This window comes from Pelmatolapia mariae, linkage group LG20 (assembly GCF_036321145.2).
Source record: "Pelmatolapia mariae isolate MD_Pm_ZW linkage group LG20, Pm_UMD_F_2, whole genome shotgun sequence".
NCBI lineage: Eukaryota > Metazoa > Chordata > Actinopteri > Cichliformes > Cichlidae > Pelmatolapia > Pelmatolapia mariae.
Genome location: NC_086244.1, coordinates 12,175,514 through 12,190,214, shown reverse-complemented (window position 1 = coordinate 12,190,214; position 14,701 = coordinate 12,175,514). Strand labels below are relative to the sequence as shown.

The 14,701-nt window shown below is 41.2% G+C and overlaps 1 pseudogene; it reads right to left on the bottom strand.

The window, feature by feature from the left end:
- Positions 1–5,340: 5,340 nt before the first annotated feature.
- On the bottom strand, positions 5,341–13,036 carry LOC135932248 (gastrula zinc finger protein XlCGF8.2DB-like; annotated as a pseudogene).
- Positions 13,037–14,701: the final 1,665 nt, after the last annotated feature.

Here is a 14,701-nt window from a genome sequence, read left to right as displayed (position 1 = left end):
CCGAAACAGAGCTACCTAGATCACTTAAATTACACAATTTAAAGCATATGTGCATTGTTTGTGTATTTACCTGTTACTACCACACACCAAATCCGCTCGTTGGTACTTGCTGGCTTGTGTAGCCACTAGGTAACAAAAGCTCAACACTGCCCCTAGCATCCTGGAGCACTTCTGTTGTGTTTTGTATGTGCTTCTGAGTTTTTACGTGTTCTGGAGTTTGTACGTGCTTCCGGCAACAAGCTTCAAATGATGATTTATACATATGCAAAGAATAATCCCTGTGACCTCAACACACATTTTGGAACAAATTCAAACCCTAATCATCAGAATCAGAATCAGAATACTTTATTAATCCCGAAGGAAATTATGGGTTACAGCAGGCAGCACGCTAATGGCGCATGCCATTCTTATAGTCTATATGTGAATGAAGTTAGATTAATTGTCATCATCATAAAGTTCACAGAGCTCTGAGAGATGCACGGATTGGAAGTGACGTCACCTTTGGTTGCCATGGAAACAAAGGTTCCAAAAGTGAAAAGTAGAATAAACACGAACTATTTAATACACCACACATCACAGCTAGCTACATCCAACTTTTTCATCCAGACTAAAAAAGTACACACAGATAAAAAACTAAATACAACAACAAAAACAACTTGACAGAAATATTAAATGAAGGAAGAAAAATTGAAAAATACTACAAAATTAGCTACATTTACATTTCATAATGTCAGGATATCACACATACTTACTAGTGTCTTAAAGAAATATCCACACGCCACAACCAAGAGGGGGTCGTACCCCGTACATATGGATTATTTTATGCTGTGTAGAGATAGTCTCGATATGCTAGAGAACTTTAATATTTAATGTGCTAAACGAGGCCTGGTAAGTCTGACATGCAGCTCTTTGGTTTGTTGCACCTTCTCTGAGGATTGCATGGTCTGCATTTGGGGAAAGTGGCAGCCGTCATTTCCTGTGAATAATTTCTCACTGTAAGTAACTAATGTGTATTTATATAGTGCTTTTGTTTTTCTGCCGCTGTAAATAAGAATGCGCTCTTTCCTTGATTAGATAAAGGTTACTCTGACTCACTGCTCCACCTTGTAGCTGAAATTGCTATTACATAGAAGTGCAGCCAAGCCCCAGGTCCAACTTCAAAAAATTTTTTTTAATTTGTTCGTCTTTTGATAACTAAACTCTAATGACTTATGTCTGTAGTTGTAGATGGTTGGTGGTTATTAAACACAAGAAGTACTACACTGACCTGAACATCCTGTCAGTGTTTTAAATATAAGATTACATTATTCCCAGAACATGTTCCCTCTAAGCCTGAATTGAAAAAGAAGGAACACACACATGTAAAGGAAGTACTTAAAACATGCGGTTATCCTAATTGGGCGTTTATAAAGTCACCAAAGATGCACAGAAAAGAAGATCAGACACCAGCGAGGGAGGATAAGAAAGACAGACGCAACATTATCATCCCCTATGTAGCCGGTGTATCAGAGAAACTCAGGAGAGTTTTCTCCAAGCACGACATCTCAGTGCATTTCAGACCCAGCAACACACTCAGACAGAAACTGGTTCATCCCAAAGACAAAACTCCAAAACACAAACTTAACAATGTAGTGTATGCTGTACAGTGTAGCGAGGAATGCCCAGACCTCTACATTGGAGAGACCAAACAGCCACTTCACAAGCACATGGCACAACATAGAAGAGCCACTTCCACAGGACAAGACTCAGCAGTCCATCTGCATCTAAAGGATAAAGGTCACTCTTTCGAGGGTGCAACAATACATAAAATTCACCGTTCGATATTTTTTCGATACAAAAAAATGTTCATGCATTTTTAATTTGTCATTTATTAAAATTATAAATATATATTTTGACTCAAAAGTACAGTTTTTAAATTTAATGTTGCTGAAACAACAAAATAATAAAAATAAATAAATCTATCTGATCGAGAAATCACTCATCTTTGGAAAAGAGAGTTTATTACAGAGAAATGGCTCTTTCCAAAATAAAAGCTATACTATATGCTTCTTCTGGGCTATATTCTCAGCAGCATATTAAACATATCAGGTCCCCATAAGGAGAATCATGTGCTAACGGCTGTCTAAATGACTCGGGTAAAGTTTGTAGCATGCGTGCTTGTTGTTTTTGTTTGCTTCCACTTGTCTTTGCACTAGGATGATGTCGGAGTAAATGTGCAGTCATATTCATTGTGTTCCCACTAGTGCTGTCAGCGTTAATCTCGTTAAAATTACATTAACGCCATAACGCCACAAATCTCCGTTAACGAGTTACCGCGGATCGCCCCGTGCGTGGGGCTGGATGGCATCAACACGTTAACAAGCTAACTGCGCTAACGCACTAGTTCCCACCAATTGAGCATTGCGTGGCACATCCGACATACTGTTTTACTTTTGTCCATGACGCGCTTACCATCATGGTCATGCTTCACATGAAAACCAAGATAGTTCCAAACGACAGATCTGAATGAGGGTGGGGGAGGTTCAATTTCGGGTAGCGTTGAGGCAGTTGCCATGTTGCAACGAGCTTAGCTTCTGTCTTGCTAGCTTGCTCAGTGCATCTGCGCTCGACAGTGCAGCCTAGGCGTAGTAGTCGAACACAGATCCACTGAGCGCTCAACACAGACAGCATCGTCAGAAGAAAAGTTGATAAAATAAATTAAAATTTTGTATTGTTCGATACATATGCGTACCGAACCGAAAGCACTGTATCGAACGGTTCAATATCGATACATGTATTGTTGCAGCCCTAATACATAGACATACATACACACACCTAAGATGAAGGATGTTTTACTTTTAGTCCAGAAATCAGAGCTACCTTATCAGATACAAGTGTGACATCAGCTGACACTCTTTACAGGAGATTCACTCTGAACTCTGTGGAGTCTGATCTCAAGGGTTTTAAGTCTGACCCTGAAACCAGAAGAGGATCTTTTTGTCTCTGCAGATTCACTGTGATCCAGTGATGGGAGTGATTTCAGTCCTGAGTGATCACGCTGATGTTTGCACAGAGCAGATAATGAAGTGAATGTTTTGGCACATTGGTAACAGTGAAACAGTTTATTTACAGCGTGGGATTGATTGTGTGTGGAGTATGAACTGGGATCCCTGAAGCTTTTGTCACACTGGTCACAGCTGTAGTTTCCTTCCATGTGTGTACGTTCATGCTTGTTACGATTACACGAAAGTGAGAACCTTTTGTCACAGTGTCTGCACTTATATGGTTTCTCTCCTGTGTGGACTCGTTTGTGTGATTTAAGCTCACATCCAGTGGTGAAGGATCACCCACACTGATCACAGAGATGCTTTTTGACCCCACTGTGAAAGAGTTCATGCTCTTTTAAGTCACGTTTTGTGGGGAAGCCTCTCCCACATTCTTTGCAGTAGTTCATTTTGTCTCCAGTGTGTCTACGTTGATGTAATTTTAGGGTGCTTGGATGACTAAAAGTTTTCCTCTTTCTCTCGCTGTCACTCCTAAAATGTCCCCTGTTTTTTTTTTTCCTGCTCATAAGCAGAGAGTGCTTGCTGGCACTGTCCTTAGACAGTAAACATGACGAAACTATTTAGGAAAAAACACGCATATATATTGTTTATCATGACTCTGGTTTTACGTGGCCTATCAACACAATTTATAAACTGGTATATATCACCTTGTTGCTTTGTCTTTAAGTGGTCGTGTGATTGGCTTACCACGACTACTTTATTCTTCCTCAGTCAAACAGCAGCACTCATGCGATTGTTTTGCCCCCTTAGCTCCAGGTGTTGTGCTAGACAGTGATCGTGATTACCGTCCGCAGGAGCGCACAGCTGCTTAAAGCTGTAGCTTCCAGATTACTTATGTAGTCAGCTACTTCCGTTACTTGTAACGCTGTTATTCCCATCACTAGTTAAAAGGGATTTTTTCCTTCCCACTGTCACCAAAAGTAATTGCACATAGGGGGTCATATGATTGTTGGGCTTTTCTCTGTATGTATTATTGTAGGGTCTACCTTACAATATAAAGCACCTTGAGGCAACTACTGTTGTGATTTGGCGCTATATAAATAAAACTGAATTGAATACCACGAAACTACGTGAATTTTAAATAACACCATCATATCAGTTTTCAGGACTTTCAGTTTTAGTTTTTTAGGATCATGAGAGATTAATAACAAGTATGATTCAATGCAGAGAGGTCTATTAACACATAGTGAGTGAGAAAGGTGACTGAGGAAGAAATACTCAGTGCATCATGGGAAACCCCCAGCAGCCTACACCTATTGCAGCATAACCAAGGGAGGATAGACACAGTGTCTGCCTCACCAATCCCAACTGGAAGGCAGAGGGACCTGAAAACTCAAGGCTCTGGCTCCCATTCTACTTTTAAATACTCAAGGAACAAGAAGTAAGCCCTGTCAGTACTCTTGCTGCATCATTTTTAGATTAACTGAAGGCGTCTCAGGGAGTTTTTCTGACATCCTGATCATATCAATTTACGGAAGTCCAGTCTAGAAATAATAAATGCATGAACTTGTTTTTCAGCGTCACACTGAGACAGGATATTTTGAGATGTTTAAGCCAAGGTAATGCCATCCAGAGCAAGTATCTGGTTAGATACTATATTTCTAGGAATTTTAGGGCAAAGTACAATCAGCAGCAGAAAGTTAGAGGTCACCCAGGTCTTTATATCTTAAAGACATTTCAGCAATTTAATTAATTGGTGTGTGTCATCTGGTTTCATGGCTAGACAAAGCTCGGTGCCATCTGCATAGCATCTACTGTGATGAAATTTACTCCCCACTGCTGTGTAATCCATTATTGTAAATTTAAATGTGTTTAGGAAATGATCAGCGAGGGTTTTCAGAAAACAGTGTTAAATGTTCAGTTTCTATGCCATATGTTAAAACAAGTTCTAGAGTGTGATTAAAGTGGTGGTGAGTTCTTTTACATTTGAGATCAACAAAAGTGGAAAATCAAATATTGAGACCCATCAGACCAGGCAACATTTTTCAATCTCTACAACATTCAGATTTTAGGGGCAGAATTTGTTCTTAACAACATAAAGCATGGATCCATCCTGCTGCTGGTGTAATGGTTTGGAGACTATTTGTTTGGAACAATTTGCGTCCCTTAGTACCAACTGAGCATCATTTACAGACCACAGTCTACCCGAGCATTGTCGTGGAATTTTGCAAATAAAGTCTGCAACACGGAAGGAGCTGCGGTCAAGCTATTAATTACGCACACATCAAACATTAAAGTTCAGTTATGCCAGCTTTAACCTTGGGATGCCTCAGCTTCTCTTTTATATCCCCCACACTCAACTCTCTGCATCAGGTAGCTCCTGCCACTGGTCACCCTGGGAGTTTCGTCCTTCTACGCCCTAACAGTTAGCAGATAATATAGTGAAGCATCGCCAAGCAGTTTTCACAAGGTCATGCTGACACATAATTTGACTCTGACTTTAAACACTGGTTACTTCAGGTGTTGCTCTTATAAACAGGAAATGACATCACGGCTAAAACTCTTTGTCAGTAAACCATTTCTTTATTTAACATATAAAATTTTGGTTTAACTGTTGCAGGATTTCATAACACAAACAAGCTGAAAAAAAACTGCAGAACACATGGATCAATGCATTCAATAAAAATATAACAGGAAACAGATTTCTCTCTTAAAGATGAAGACTTTATTAAATATTTTAAAAAAGAGTGGACTTCATATTTAGACTTTAATGACACTCCCGGAACATCAGCTTCTGTTCTATGGGAAGCAGGGAAAGCTGTGATGAGAGGTAAAATAATTTCTTTCTCATCACATAAAAAGAAAAAAGAAAACAAAAATATTCAGGAATTAGAAAAAACCATCAAATCACTAGAAGAAGCCTACGCGTCCCACCAAGATCAGGAAACACTGAACAAAATACGCAAAACAAAAATAGAATTAAATGAGATAACTGATAAAAAAAACAAAATTCTTAGTACAAAGACTACGCTTACAAAATTATGAACATAGTAATAAATCCGGTCAATTTCTAGCAAACCAGCTAAAAATAAATAAAGAAAAAACAACTATATGTGCTGTTCAAGATTCATCTGGGAACACAGTATATGACCCGAAACAAATAAACAACATTTTCAGGGATTTCTATAAAACGTTGTATTCACCACAAATAAACCCATCTAAAAAGGAAATTGATCAATTTTTAGACAACATAACTCTCCCAAAATTATTAGACACTCAAGCAATGGCACTGGATTCGCCACTGACATCAGGTGAACTCCAGGAAGCCCTGATAAGTATGCCTAATAATAAGGCTCCAGGTCCAGACGGCTTTCCTGCAGAATTCTACAAAGAATTCTGGACGATTCTAGCACCAGTTTTTTACAGAACGTTGTTGGAAATCAAAGAAAATGACAGACTTCCATCAAATATGAATTCTGCAAACATTAATCTCCTGCTAAAACCAGGCAAAGACCCTGTATATCCCTCAAGCTATCGTCCAATATCCCTTATAAATGTAGACCTCAAAATAATCTGCAAAGCTCTCTCGAAGAGACTAGAGAAAATAACCCCCCTCTTAATTCATCCTGACCAAACTGGTTTCATAAAAGGTAGGCACTCATCAACTAATACACGTAGATTACTTAATTTGATAGACTACTCATACAGTAAAAACCTTGAAACTACAATATTTTCTTTAGATGCAGAAAAAGCGTTTGACAGAGTTAACTGGAAATTTCTATTTGCAACTTTACACAAATTTGGTTTTGGATCTTCTTTCATCAGCTGGTTAAAAATATTATATAAATCCCCAACAGCTTGTGTCAGAACAAATGACCAGACATCCTCCAGCTTCTGTCTCCTGAGGGGCACCAGGCAGGGATGCCCACTCTCCCCTTCACTGTTTGCAATTTTTATCGAACCACTAGCAGCAGCAATTAGACAGAATTCAGTAATTAAGGGCATAAAATGCAAGAACGTGGAACATAAAATCAGCCTTTATGCGGATGATGTGTTACTCTTTCTCCAAAATTCACAAACCAATATCTCTGGGGTGATTGAATTGATAAACTCTTTTGCAAGAATATCAGATTACTCAATTAACTGGTCAAAATCTACAGTCCTTCCGATTAATTGCTCCTTCCATAATTCCTCTTCTACTCCACTGCAATCGGGAAATATAAAATATTTAGGTATTAATGTTTCTCCCAAGCTTGCAGATCTAACTAAATTAAACCATATCCCACTTTTAAAGAAAGTAGAAGGTGATCTGGCTAGGTGGAAATGTCTACCCATATCACTCATGGGAAGGGTTGCCGCTATAAAAATTATGGTATTACCAAAAATAAATTATTTATTCTCAATGATCCCAACTAAACCGCCGCAAGATTGGTTCAGATCTCTAGATTCATATATGTTCAAATTCCTTTGGAAAAATAAGCCCCCACGTATAAGCTTAAAAACACTACAAAAGACCAAGGATAAAGGAGGATTGGAACTACCTAACTTTCAGCACTACTTCTTAGCCAACAGGCTTCAGTTTATCTCAGGATGGCTAAAACATACCCTCTTAGATGAACCTTGGCTAGATGTAGAACAAGCACTTTGCAATAATCTAGAGATTTCAGATCTACCATTTATCAGCTCAAACATCCAACGACATGAATGCTTCAAAAGCATCAACATCAGCTCCTCTCTGACAGCATGGTGGGAGTTTCTGAAGTTGACAGAGTCTTCATTAATCCCATGCAAACGTACACCTATCTGGAACAACCCTGACATATTACAAAACAATAATATGATAAACTTTCCAGATTGGAGGGGTAAAGGAATCAAATATTTAGAACATATACTAGAAGGAACAGAATTTATTTCATTTGACAGACTAGTTACACAATATGGGATCAACAAGAAAAGATTTTTAGAATATCAACAAATTAAATCCATAATAAAAAAGAAATTTAAACTGGGTCAAGTTGAACTACAAACACCACCAAGTGTGGTTCAATTTCTTACTCTTAAAACCCCCAAATTACTATCCAAAATATACAGAATGCTTTCTAAAACAGATGAATTAATATCACTTCCTATTGCAAAATGGGAAGCGGATTTATCAGTTAACTTAGACCAAAACTTCTGGTCTCAGATTTGCTTAAAAACCTTTCATCTAATTAGAAATCCCAGTCTTCAATTAATTCAATACAAAATACTACATAGAGTGCACTATACAGGTCATCGGATGTTCAAGATGGGCTTTACGTCTACCAACAACTGCTCACACTGCCAAACCAATTCACCGGACAATTATATCCACGCTCTTTGGTTCTGTCCACCAGTTCGGTGCACCGAGCCACCTGGGGGGCTCTTCAACTGGTGGGGGAGGTTGTCACATCTTGCAGGAGCTTTCCTCTCTTCAGGAACTCTCTCTGCAGAAGGGGGAGATACAGGAGAGGTGGAGGTAGATCTCAGCCTGGGCGTCTATTGTCTTGTGTAGTCTGGAAGATGAGTGGATGATGGGGTGGGTGCAGTTTTCTCTGTGGTGGGGTCAGGTGGACTGTCCCGGGCTCTGTGGGGCCGGGCGGCGCTGCCCCCCTTTCCCTGGTGGGTTGCAGAGTATGGGGGTGCCTACTGGGGTCAGCAGGGGAGCTTGCCCCAGGGAGGGGTCACTTGCCCCTCCCTTCCTTCCCTCCCCATCTCCAGCTGCCTCCCTCTTCCCGCTCCACCACAATCACCCACACATGCAGGGCCTTGGGGTAGGTGTATGTCACCAGGGTGCAGAGGAGGCATCCCCCCCCTCGTCCCCCCCCCGTCCCGTCCCCTTCTGGCTGCCTCTGCCTCAATTTTATCTCACAACTTAGACATTCACATTACTCACACTCTCATTACACATACATATAGGATCTTGGGGGTGGGCACGCTACACGTCATCCAGAAGACCATCAGGGTGTACACCTCACCCCTGGCGTCGTTGCCCACCTCTCAATTTTAAATACACGTAGACATTGAGGGCTAGCAGGAGGGGCTATACGCTTACCTGCTGCTCTGGCAGGTAGCTCCATGCCCTCCTGGGTTTTAAATGCACCTTAGAACACACATACATCAACACTACATATGAGCGGGTGGAGGGAGGTTTGGAGTCTTCCTACACCCCTGTTCTCTGCGGCCTGCTGGAGCGGGGGGGCTAGGAGGAGGAGTTGGCCGTCCGACTGGGGTCTGGAATGTGGGGCCTCCCTGCTGCTGCGGAGTCGGGGCGGTCTGCTTCTCCCCACCGCAGGGAAAAGGGTAACACCACCTGGGTCTGGGTGCAGTTTTCCCCTCCAGGGGCAAGGGTACCTAGACCCGGTTCTTAGAGTACGCTTGGGGAGTATGATTGTGTGTACAGCGTCTCTTTATGTCTGTCTCCACGTTGGTTGAGTGTGGAGTAATTGCTTATGAGAGCATGAGGGTGGGAATGGCTGTTTGTATCTGTGTGTGCCTGTATGTCTGTGTCTATATGTCAGGTTGGGTATCAGACGCCACCTCTCTGGGGACATCTCAGGCCCTCCAAGGTTTGGAGGCCTATCTCCCCCCACCACTTCCCCTGCCAGTGGCGGACGCCCTCAGACATTGGTGCGTTGGTGGTTCTTTGTGTCCGGGGATGGGTGCCCAGGTATACACCGGCTCACTCCTTGGTGGCTGTTTATTGGGGCCTGGAGCCTGGGGCTCGCTCGGGCCACTTCGGGGATGGGCCTCTCGGCCCGGGGCTCGGTCACTCAGGCGCAGCTGGCTGCCGGCGGAGCTCACGGGCACGTCACTGCAACCCCCCCTGGCTTCTGCTCCGCGGCTGCTGAGTGACCCCTCATCTGGGACTCTCCTCAGCTCTTTCTGGGATAGTGGCGCGGCTGCCCCTCTGTTGGTCTTCCTTGGTCTCTTGTGTTCTGGGGGCCTCTGGATGTCTGGAGTTTCGATCTCCTCCATACCTGCTTCATGCCCTGGAGGATGGGACTGTGGCCCCCCACACCCTCTAGCAGATCATTACATGAAGGAACCTTTTAAAAACAAGCGCGTTCATGCTCACAGGTGTACACACAGGTGATCACACACACAAACTACACCCTTTTTGGCTCCTACCTCAAAGCACACTGTGCGCTGTCGATCTTACACAATAATGTTTAATATTTAGTATTTACTGTCATATTCCCATATATCATTGTGATGTTGTTTATTACTCTCGTTTTCTTCTGCTTGTTTTCTTTTTTCTTTCTCAACAGGTGATCCAGGTGATCGATATATGTATTTTTTGTCTGCTTATTCTGTTGGTTTTTGTTTTTTGCCCTTTTTCCCCGTCCCTCTCAGTTTTTTTTCTTTCCCTCTTTCTTTCTCCCCTTTCTTTCCCCCAGTCAAGTCTGTCCCGTATTCAGCAAGTGAAAATAAAATAAACAATAAAAGGTGAATCAAATGGACCATTACTGCAAGGCTGGGATGGTCAATTTGGTAAAGTAAATCCGTTGGGCATCTTTCTTCGCCTTTAGACAATAATTCTGATGGCAAAAGAACCAAAAGGGAAAGGTTAAAAAAAAAAAAAAAGGAAACAGATTTCTTAATCAAACTGCTGGAACAAAGCTAACCACTCAACACAAACACTACAGTAGAACAGTTTAGAAAGCTTAAAATGTAACGAGAGGTACATTTTCATTCATAGGTGCCTAATCAGATCTTTACAGAAGACTCCACCTGAACTCTGTGGAGCCTGATCTCAAGGGTTTAAGTCTGACCCTGAAACCAGAAGAGGATCTTTCTGTCTCTGCAGATTCACTGTGATCCAGAGATGGCAATGATTTTAGTCCTGCATGATTAGGCTTATGTTTGCACAGAGGAGATAATTTAGTAAATGTTTTTGAACATTGGTAACAGTAAAACAGTTACTTCATAATCATTATGCAAATTTTTACTCTGTGAATGGTACTCATGGCCATTGACCAGTGGTTGTTCATCAATGGTCATAAGAATTTGCTTATTAATGATCAAGAAATTGACCTCACAGCCCATTGTTCATTCATTGGGCCGGTTTCAGTCGTTATGCAAATGTACTGTTTACAAGATTTACTTAAAAGTGGGAATCAAGACGTAACAGGTTATTCGTAACATGGAATCGTTTGTGAGTGGAGTATGAACTGAGATTACTCAAACTCTTTCACAGATGAAGTTCTCTTTCATGTGTCTGCGTTCATGCTTAGTATGATCACATGATTGTGAAAAGGTTTTGTCACAGTGTCTGCACTTGTATGGTTTCTCTCATGTGTCGACTCGTTTATGCTTTTCAAGCTGACGTGCACTGATGAAGGATGACCCACACTGATCGCAGACATGCTTTTTAACGCCACTGTGAAGGAGTTCATGTTGTTTGAAGTCCTTTGAAGTGGTGAAGCCTCTCCCACATTCTTTACAGTAGTTCATTTTGTCTCCAGTGTGTTTACGTTGATGTATTACGTTGAAGTCCTTCGATGACTGAAAGTTTTTCCACAAAGGTCACAAAAAAAGTCTTTCCCACAGCGATGACAGGGTTGAGAACTGGATCCATCTGTGTCGCTCTGCTTCTAAACAAAGACACAAACACAGTGTAAGTCAGTCCTTCAACATTTTCATCCTGAACATCGCCTGAAATAAAGAGCATCTCTGCCAAAGTCCAATTACATTTTACTGTTTACATTATCACACTAAGCTCAACTTAATGTGCTATAAAAACGATAAGAGTAAAAGCATTAAACTAATACTAGTTTAATGCTACAATAACAGTAATACAATTCTCAAACACTATGCCTAAAAACCTGTGATTAGAGTCTGAATAATCATTCAGAGGTGTTTTTCCATGCAGTAGAATTGCTAACATGCTAACAGAATTTGATGAGCAGAGTTGTTTCAAACAGTCGGGCTGACAAGATAAAAATGACAAGATAAAAATAAAAGTACATACCTCACAGTAACTGCACTTGTAGAGTCTTTCTGGTGTGGATCTGTTGGTGGGCTTTCAGGTAATATGGAGATTTAAAAGTCTTCTCACACAGGTCACATTTATAAGGTCGTTCCTCAGTGTGGGTAAACATGTGACGTTGTAACTCTGTGTTTGTAGCAAACTGTTTGCCACACTGATCACAGCAGTACACATCATGTCCAGTGTGAATGCGTAGGTGTGTATTTCGGCTCTTTATGTGACTGAAAGTTTTTCCACAAATATCACAGCTGTATGCCTTAATTCCAGAGTGGGTAACTAGATGACTCTGTAAGCTGTTACTGTGAGTAAAAGCTCTGCCACACTGATCACAGGTGTACGCTTTAACTCCAGTGTGGATGAGTTGATGTGATTTTAAGTTTGAAATGTGCGTAAAAGACTTTCCACACTCGTCACAGCTGAATGGTCTCTCTCCACTGTGGATGAGTTGGTGTGTTTTTAAGTGTCCAGACTCGGTAAAAGACTTTCCACACTCGTCACAGCTGAATGGTCTCTCTCCACTGTGGATCAGTTGGTGTTTTTTTAAGTTTCCAGACGTGGTAAAAGACTTTCCACACTCGTCACAGCTGAATGGTCTCTCTCCAGTGTGGATGAGTTGGTGTGTTTTTAAGCTTCCAGACTCAGTAAAAGACTTTCCACACTCGTCACAGCTGAATGGTCTCTTTCCAGTGTGGATGAGTTGGTGTTTTTTTAAGCTTCCAGACTCGGTAAAAGACTTTCCACAGTCTCCACAGCTGAACGGTCTCTCTCCAGTGTGGATGAGTTGGTGTGTTTTTAAGTGTCCAGACTGCGTGAAAGACTTTCCACACTCGTCACAGCTGAATGGTCTCTCTCCAGTGTGGATGAGTTGGTGTCTTTTTAAGCTTACAGACTTGGTAAAAGACTTTCCACAGTCTCCACAGCTGAACGGTCTCTCTCCAGTGTGGATGAGTTTGTGTGTTTTTAAGTTTCCAGAGTGGGTAAAAGACTTCCCACACTCATCACAGCTGAACGGTCTCTCTCCAGTGTGGATGACCTGATGCATTTTTAGGGAAGCTTTCACAGTAAAATCTTTCCCAAACTCGTCACAGTTGTATTTTTTTCTTCCACTTCTTTCTTCAACGAATTTGTCGGCCTCCTGAGAGCGCTGACTTCTCGGTCCACGTTGGTCCTGCAGTGACAGAGATACAAACAGAGGCAGTGAGTTGTGGGAAATACATTATTCTAACCGGCCTTTTATTAGTGGTATTTTGTGAGCTTTTATTAAATAAGTAGTTATACTCATTTTCATACACACATTGCAAATGTGCTCATGAGAGTTGGCATTCAGTCTTTTGAGGGTCAATGCAAACACGCTTACAGACACAGATAAATATTAGACTTGTTTCTAGGGCAAAGGTGAGAGACATTTGGCCTGCAAAGTGCCTGTACGTCTGCTCAGTGAGATTAGCACAGGATGTACTCCGGATGTTTCAGAGACGTGTACGAGGAGAAAAAACAGCAGGAAACACAGTGTGAGACGGTGAGGACAGTTTTTAAGTGTTATAGAAGTCAAGAGAGTTAAAAAAGGAAATGTGTCTAACTGTTTATAACTGTAAATGATGCATATTATGATATCTGCTTACGTATTGTGAGGCTGGACTTTAATATACAAAAGTAGTGTGATGTGTACTTCCTAGTTGAGATCTCTGTAAGTGAGTGACGCTGCAAACCTCTCCTGCGTACGTGTAATCAATAAATCATTGTTTGACTGGACTTCTCTGGAATGTTGGTTGTTTTTTCTCAAACTCAAATAAAAGGATCGGGACAGTGTGAAATGCAGTCGTGAAACAAACTGAACCTTCCAACTCCCTCCATTAACACTAGTTTTAAACCCGAGGCTGGTAGTGATGTGAAGTTCATGAACAAGTTTGCTCTAAGAGTCGATTCTTTGTAGTGAACGAGACAAACTGGCTTCTGTCACAAGAAGATAAATAACCTCCCCTACCCCACCCGTTTCAACATACATACATACATATATATATATATATAATTATTTTATATATATATATATTTTCATATATATATTTTTTAATGCGGGCACAGGAAGATGCGGTTGCTGAATTTGGACACAGCTAGATACCGGAAACTGCTTCTTCTTCTTCGGGGTTTAACAGCAGCTGGCATCATTGTACATGCAGTGCTGCCATCTTCTGTTTCAGTCCGTTATTACAATCTTAAATCCTACTGCTTATTTCTGCGTCTTTTGGGATCTTAAAAAGCTTCAAACGGCGTGTCGACTATTAAATTAGTCGTTGACGATTTTGATTGTTGACGTAGTCGTGACTAGTTGACTAATCGTGGCAGCCCTAATATATACATCAATATTTTTCAATACACGTGTCCATATTTATGTCTCCAGATTGTTTGTATAGTGAGCCTTTAAGACTGTACTCTTGGTACAGTTTTTATTTTTGCTGCTTTTGTCTTACACTGTCAAATAAACACAGATTTGCAGCGTTTGTATGTGTGTGCAAAAGCAAATGTGCCAGGCCTCAAAGACAATGGGTGGTTTGTACAACAAAAGCAGGAGGAGAATCGAGCATATGACCTGTACAAATCTCAGCAGGGGTGATTAACACCTCGGGACTTGCACCAGAAAATAAAAAAGTCAGTAATTCTAGTAGGTGTTGGGTTCAAGGGATTTCTGCAAATTTGCACAGGGTTAGTA